The following is an 8,302-nucleotide window of genomic DNA, read 5'->3' as shown; positions in this document are numbered from 1 at the left end:
GGGAGCAGCTCAAAATAACATTAGAGAACGTATAATGAGGAAAAACTTTCTTCATATCCAAAATTTTTAACCTAGGCACTTGCCCTTATTCTGGTGCCTTCTGTTCTGCCTTATGGGTCAATTGATCTGGGTAACAGCAGTATTATGAAGGCCCTGAGACTACTTGGTGGATATGTTCCAATAGTTTGACTAAAGCTACCTCTTCTGGTGTCTCCAACTAAGTAGATAGGTTGATGAGGACCTAGAAGTATTAAAACAGCAGTTAGATTCCCTTATAAAAATGATCTTTTGCTGGGTGCTGTGGCATTTGGATCTTTGTGAGTTCAAGGCCAGCCTGATCCACAAAGTGAGTCTAGGACAGCCAAGACTACACAGAGAAACCCTGTTTCTAAGCACCCCCCCCAAAAAAAAATCTTTGAAACTGGAGACGCTTAGACTTAACTTATCATGAGATAAAGAAAACTGTGTTTGGCTTTGAAAAAAAAAAAAAAACACCTGTTTTTTTATGCTAATTGATCAGGAGTAATTAAAAAAGTTTTGACATGGTTGAGAAAGAGAGAGAGAGAGAGAGAGAGAGAGAGAGAGAGATCAGATCACTGATATCAGTCTTTGTTCTCTTGGTCATGATGGCTAACTACTCTGTTATGGGCACTGACTGGGCCTTTAAATCTCATACTGATTGGAATAACAATAGGCCCCAGTATCTTAAACTATATGGCCAATTATTTATGAATTCAGTAAAATTAGTGGTCCTTAGAACTAGCTACACCTCTTTAGAGCAGGATGAGTTCATGATTTGATTTATTAACTATGACCAGGAGGGAATATAACAGAGCCCCAGATCTTAGCACACCTAACTTCATGATGGATGTACCATTCAGACTATAAAACTCAGCTTATAGACAAAAGCACCTGCCAAAACTAAAACAAAGGCCTCATGCATCAAGGTCCACAGAGTTCTGGGAAAGTTTCAAAATGTGCTATCCTTGCTTTTTGGCTTCTATAGTTCTGCTTCTCACTAACTCTTCTTGTTAACTGAAATATAGCAACCCAGAACATGGTTTTTGTGCTTAAAAACTCACTTGAGAAAGGTTTGGTGCTACACTGGGATTCCAAACACCCAATGTTGATGCAGGCTGGCTAATAAATACTTTATTGGCTTAAACTCATGCCTGAGCAGTCTTCTCTGGTGAATGGTGATTATCCCATTATATATACACACACACATATCTTACATATATGCATATACACATACATATATATGTACATATATACATGTATATATTTCCCAGAACTATATGGACTTTCATGGATTAGGCCTTTGCTTTTAGATTTGGCAGGTGATACTGTACATGTGTGTATATACACATATATGTGTGTTTATGTGTGTATATATATATACATATATATACATATATATACATATATATATACATTCATATATATATATGAATTAAGGAGATTTAGTAGAATGGCTTACAGGCTGCGGCCCAGCTCATCCAACAATGGTTGGCTATGGACAGAAAGTCCAAAAACCCTGTAGGTGCTCAGTCCATGAGGCTGGAAGTTTTGCTGGTCTTGCTAGCGAGGCAAGAACAAGCAGCCAAAGAGCAAAAGCTTCCTTCTTCTGTGTTCTTATCTGGGCTTCCAGAAGAAGGTGTGGCCCAGATTAGAGGTATGTTTTTCTAGTTCAAAAAATCTGATGAACTAATAAAAAAATTAATAGATACGCTTTCAAACCAAGCCTCATAAGCTATTAGCAGGCCATGCAAACTGTTCAGTGATTTAGCAGCATTTAAACGATGAGTATGACTAGATGGGTCATAACAGTCAAACACAATTAAAATCATCAAGGTGTTCCCCATTTATAAAATATACTTTATTCTTTTTATTAATGTCTGTGTGCGGTGTGTCTGTGTGTGCGTATCTGTGTATATGTGTGTCTGTGTGTGTGTAGGGGGTAATGTGTGTGAGGCTGTGCATACATGTCATGTTGCTTTAGAAGAAGTCAAAGAATATTTCTGTGGAGTTGACCTTCTGCCTCCTTCATGGGTTCTGGGTACTGAAGACAAGTTGTCAGGCACTTAGGAGGCACGGGCAGGTGGATCGTGTGAGTTCAAGGCCAACCTGCTCTACAAAGCTCCTGGACAAAAAAAAAGAAGGAAAAAAAAGAAGGAAGGAAGGAAGGAAGGAAGGAAGGAAGGAAGGAAGGAAGGAAGGAAGGAAGGAAGGAAGGAAGGAAAGAAGGAAGGAAGGAAAAGAAGGAAAAGAAGGAAAGAAAGAGTAAAGCTCCACCCCAGACTTGCCTGGGTCAGAATACACATCTTACCAGGCTCTGAGATCATTTCCCTCCACACTCTGAACTGGTAAAGCCCTGCTCTAGCTCTCTTACAGACAGCAAACAGTGCCACAGCAGAAAGCAAGGTTGGGTAGAAATTGCCACTGGGGAACCCCACTCCTCTGGGTCCTCTAAGGCAGTGTTTCTTCAGCAGAATGGAAATAGGGCTTTCTGACTTTCTTTTTATTTCTTCTCTCCCTTTTGTTCCCTAAACATTATTGTTAGTGTTATTATTAATTATTTTCTGATTAGCTCCTTGTGACCCCTAAACACACACCCCTAATTTTTCTTAAAAATTTCTGGGAAAATCTACCATTATGTGTTGGGATGTTTGTTTGTTTGTTTGTTTTTCAAGACAGGTTTCTGTGTGTAGCCTTGCCTGTCCTGGACTCGCTTTGCAAGAGAGTAGTCTTGAACTCAGAGATCTGCCTGCTTCTGCCTCCCTGAGTGCTGGGATTACAGGCGTGTGCCACCGTGCTCTGCTTATGTGTTGGTATTGCTAAGGGCAGGAACTAACAGAATTGAGTAGACACATGTACACTTTCTTCACAATTCATTTGTAGACAGTCCAGCTGCCATTGAGTTTGTAAGCTCTGGGTGATGACAGTTTGGTTTTAGGTATTAAATTATATGTGTATGCATATGTGTTTATGTAGAAATGGACTCAACCTAACCTACTTTAATGTTGGGCTACACCCTCAGCCTTCCAGGTAGAGTCTCCTCCCCCCATTTCCTTTCCTACAGGTGTTATTAATCTGCAGCCAGGAGATCTTCTGTAGGTTTCCCATTCAAAAGTGATTTAAACCTCTGACCCCTGAAGCACAACAGTTAACTAAAGTATATTATTCTAGCTATAGCGAAAACACATAATTCTGGGCCTCCTGCTGCTTGCAACTGTCTCCTTGCTAGCTCTGCTTGTGGCTCAAAGGTCTTTGTAGTGGGTTTCAATTAGTCCTCAGCTGTTCCTCATGTATTTGATTGTCCGGTTTGTGTCCCCTGCACTGCCTGTCCAAATGTTCTGTTGGTCTACATTCAGTTAGAAACTCTAGTTTGGCGACCTGAGAGGACACATTAATGTACTTTCAACCTAATGTGCTCGTGTCAAGTGCCTTAGGCTGTGAGGTGGATTAGTAGAGACACTTTCTAGTATTTATGAGCACAGATGGCACACATGGGCATTTGGGGTGAGAGGTCATTCATTTTCTCTTCTGAATAAAACTTTCTTTCTTGAGATCAGCTCAGTCTCTTCTATAGGAAGGGTGTTTCTGCTGTGCATAACTGAAAGCCAGACTCACCCTGGCTTAAGCAAGGAAGGAAATTTACTAGCTCTGAAGTGCACGTTGAGGTCAGATTTCAGGGATAATCAGGTCAGCGTCCCAGCTCTGTTGACCTTTTGAGTTTCTTAGTTCTGCCCAGGCCTGTGTCTTGGTTGATTTTCTGTTGCTATAACTGAACACTAAAATCGGAGCAGTTTATGTTTTGGAGGGATGAGAAGTCCAGGAACATGGTGCCGCATCTTCTCAGCATCTAGCACACAGGGCAGAGCTTACCTTTCAACCAAGCCACCCCTCAGTCTCCCACTAATCCAGCCACGCAGCCAGTGTCCTCAAGACCCTATCAACTCCCAAAGTTCCTGACTACCAACACTAACACATGAACCTTCTGATTACATTTCTAAGATGTGAAGTTCAGGAGACCCACAAAGCAAAGCATCCCCCCACCTCCAGCATCAGCGTGACTTCACCCCAGTGTTGGCGTGGCTTCCCTCACAGTTGCCAGTGACTGAAAGTATTTCATCTACAGGAGATTACAGAGGAGATAACTGACCAGGTCACTCTTAGGCTAAAGGGACTTTCCTAGAAATCTAATTAAACTCTTCTGATACCCTTTTGGGCAAAGTTGGCCTGGATTGAATTATTCACTGTGGCCTAGGAAATAAGATGAAGCTAACAGAAAAATCTATTCTGTAGTAGCTTATGATTTACCTTATGGTAAGAGCTGTGGTCAGAGAAATGCATCATTGTAACAAGAGGAAACAAAACAGCCGTCAAGCCTCCATAAACTATGCTGAGTTTCTCAGGCACTCTTCCATACAGAGTGAAAAACCTATTTTGTTACACACAGTCGTCTCTTCTTTCTCTCTCTTTATGTGTATGTCTCTCTCTTTGTGTCTCTCTTTCCCCCTTTTCCCTTCTCCCCATAAAAGTAAATGTCTAGAAAAGTTTTGTTGGTAACATTAGCTTTTCTCAGTGCCAGCCTTAATCCACTAGGGCAATCTCTACCAAAATGACAAAGACCAAGTGGCTTAAACAACAGAAACTTATTTTCTTACAGTTCGGGAGGCTAAAAGTCGGAGAGTTAGATCAGTGTACTCAAAACAACCACCACCACTACCACCACAGCAAACAACAAACCCCAATTATCTTCCTGCTGTCCTAACATAGCAGAGACAGATATTTTTCTTTCTTCCACTTTTTATTAAGGAAATAGCTTTACTGAGTTAGGATGGTAGGTCCTAATGGGTGAGGCATCATCTTCTTTTTTTTTTTTTTGAGCCACAGTTCTTTTAATTTTATTTTTCTTTTTAGTTACATTTTGTTAACTCTGTGTCCCAGCTATATCCTGCTCCCTCATTCCCTCCCCAACCCCACACTCCCTCCCTGGTCTCCTCCCTGCCCCTTTCCAAGTCCACTGATAGGGGAGGACCTCCTCCCCTTTCATTTGAACCTGTTTTATCAGGTATCTTCAGGGCTGGCTGCAAAGTCCTCCTCTGTGGCCTAACAGGACTGCTCCTCCCCTGGGGGGGGGGGGTGTCAAAGGGCCTGCCCTTGAGATCCTGTTAGAAATAGTCCTTGTTCCCCTTACTTTGAAAAGCTACTTGGTTACTGAGCTACCACGGGCCACATCCGAGCAGAAGTTCTAGGTTATATCCATAGATGGTCCTTGGTTGAGTGTCAGTCTCAGAAAAGACCCTGTGCCCGGATATATTTGGTCCTTGTAGAGCTCCTATCCTTTCCATATCATACTAACTCCCCTTCTTTTTATGATTCCCTGCACTCTGCCGAGGGTTTGGTTGAGTCTTCTGACTGCTTTGAAACACTGCTAGGTAGAGTCTTTCAGATGCCTTTTGTGGTAGACTCCTGTCATACGTTCAATGCACATCCCATTTGTCTTTCTAAATGAGGATTGATCATCTTCGCCCATGTCCGCTTTCTTGATTATCTTCTTTAGGTGTGTAGATTTCATTATGTTTATCATATCTTGTAGGTCTATATAAGCGAGTATATACCATGTTTGTCTTTCTCCTTCTGGGATACTTCACTCAGAATGATCTTTTCTAGATCCCACCACTTGCCTGCAAATTTCATGATTTCCTCCTTTTTGACTGCTGAGTAGTATTCCATTGTGTAAAAATACCACAATTTCTGTATCCATTCCTCCGTTGATGGACATCTGGGTTGTTTCCAAGTTCTGACTATTACAAATAAAGCTGCTACAAACATGGTTGAATAAATGTCCTTGTTGTGTACTTGAGCAAATTTTGGGTATATACCTAGGAGTGGTATAGCTGGGTCTTGAGGAAGCACTATTCCTAATTGTCTGAGAAAGCGCCAGATTGACTTCCAAAGTGGTTGTACCAGTTTACATTCCCACCAGCTCTAAGAGCAACAATCAATAAATGGGACCTCATGAAACTGAAAAGCTTCTGTAAAACAAAAGACACTGTCATCAAAACAAAACGACTGCCTACAGATTGGGAAAGAATCTTCACCAACCCTTTATCTGACAGAGGGCTAACATCCAGCATATATAAAGAACTAAAGAAGCAGAAAAGCAACAAACCAAGTAATCCCATTAAAAAATGGGGAACGGAGCTAAACAGGGAACTCTCAGAAGAGGAACATCGAATGGCAGAGAAACACTTAAAGAAATGCTCAACCTCATTAGCCATTAGGGAAATGCAAATCAAAACGACCCTGAGATATCACCTTACACCCATCAGAATGGCCAAGATGAAAAACTCAAGTGATAACACATGCTGCCTCCTCCGTTGCTGGTGAGGCATCATCTTCTAAAGACCTTCTCCAGACACCATCACTCCGGTTCTTGCAGTACCACCTTTGGTGGAAACCAATTCAGTCTGTACCAATGCCCCAATTTTATTTTGAATCGGGGTCTGATACTGAATCTAGGCTTGCCTACAGTTCATCATATAGCCTGGACTCACTCCACGCTCACAGCAGTCTTCTTGTCTCAGCCTCCCGAGCCTTGGCATTATAGGTGTGAGTCGCCAGTCTTCAGGATCCAACTGTTAACCAGAGCTCGAGTATTCAAAAACATCTGTTTTAACTCAGCTTGGACCACGCATCATGACTGTAACAGGGCAGGAGGAAGCGCAGAGGCCTCAGGAGCGTATGGCTTCACTGAACAACAGCAGCCTGTCTTCTTAGAGACTGATTCTTTGATGATTTCACACGTGTTTTGATCATATTCATCCTAGTTCCCTGTCAGCCTCCTCTCACTCTCACTGGCCTTTATTTCTTCCTAACAAATCCTCCCCTACATTCATATTTGTGTGTTTGATGTGTGTGTGTGTGTGTGTGTGTGTGTGTTTGTGTGTGTGTGAGTGAGACCCACTGAGTTTGATTAGGTGTTGTATGTATGAATATGGTTTCGAGGGAGGGGGTTATTTCTGGGAGCATGAACAAATTACTAATAGACACATTACTGAAGAAAAGGTTCACCTTCAGGGCAAGAGAACACATTCCCTCCCCAGTCCATGCTGGAGTGCTGACAGGCTCAATCTTTTGCGGGTCATGTGCAGATGAAATCACAGCTGCTGTGAGTTCATGACGCAGCAGCCATGCCATGTCTAAGAGATCCAGTTTCCCAGCACTCTTCCCATCCTCTGGATCTTACATTCTTTCTGTCTTTCCTTTGATGCATTGAAGGAGTGATAAAGATGTCTGTTTAGCTGGGTGTGGAGATGCACACCTTTAATCCCATCACTCAGGGAGGCAGAGGCAGGTGGATCACTGTGAGTTCAAAGCCAGTCTGGTCTACAGAGGACAGACAAATCCTGTCTTGAAAAACAAAACAAAAACAAACAAACAAACAAACAAACAAACAAACAAACAAACAAGAAGCTGTCTGTTTAACTGCCTGCTGATCTGGATGTAAAACTGTCAGCTCCTTCTCCAGCACCATGCCTGCCTGCATGCCATCATGCTTGCTGCCATGATGATAATAAACTAAACCTCTGGAACTATAAGGCAACCCAATTCAATGTTTTTCTTTGTAAGATTTGCTGTGGTATTGGTGATTCTTCACAGCAATAGATACCTCAGCTAAGATATACCCAACTAAGACATATAGGGTCTCATGTTTCCTAGGCTGGCTTTGAACTCACTAAATAGCAGATGATATTCTTGAACTTGGGATTTTACTGCCTCCAATGCCTAGGTACTAGGGTTAGCAGGTGTGTACTGGCATACCCAGCATAAGATAGGTTAGAGAGTAGGTAGAAAAGTATGAATGGGAACAAAACCTAGTGAAAGGAGGGTTTGGAATAGAATGGAAGCAAATGGCTAAGAGCTGAATAGTGGTCTAGTAGCTAAGATTGACAGAACAAGACAAGAGATTCAATGGGTGACAAAAGGGTTTTCTTTAACGGAATTAGTTAGATCTTAGATGTTAGAATTTGATTAGATACATAAGAAGGATAAACAGTTAATTAAAATTGTTTTGAAAAAACTACAATGCTTAGTAAGTAAATTATAACACTGAGAATACAGATAAAAAGTTGGAGCTAGTGAATGTTTGAATCATGAAAGGCTTGAAAACTGAAGCTGAAGAATTAGGAATCTTCCTGAGAAAAGATGAAGAGATGTGTGGGAGAAAAGCACCAATCAGCCATCACTTCACCATGAACGATCCTGTCATCAACAGCTGCGTGACTGAATA

The sequence above is a fragment of the Psammomys obesus genome, unplaced genomic scaffold (genome assembly GCF_907164565.1).
Source record: "Psammomys obesus unplaced genomic scaffold, mPsaObe1.curated_primary_1811, whole genome shotgun sequence".
In the NCBI taxonomy this organism is placed as follows: Eukaryota; Metazoa; Chordata; class Mammalia; order Rodentia; family Muridae; genus Psammomys; species Psammomys obesus.
Note: the sequence above shows the minus strand (reverse complement) of the source record.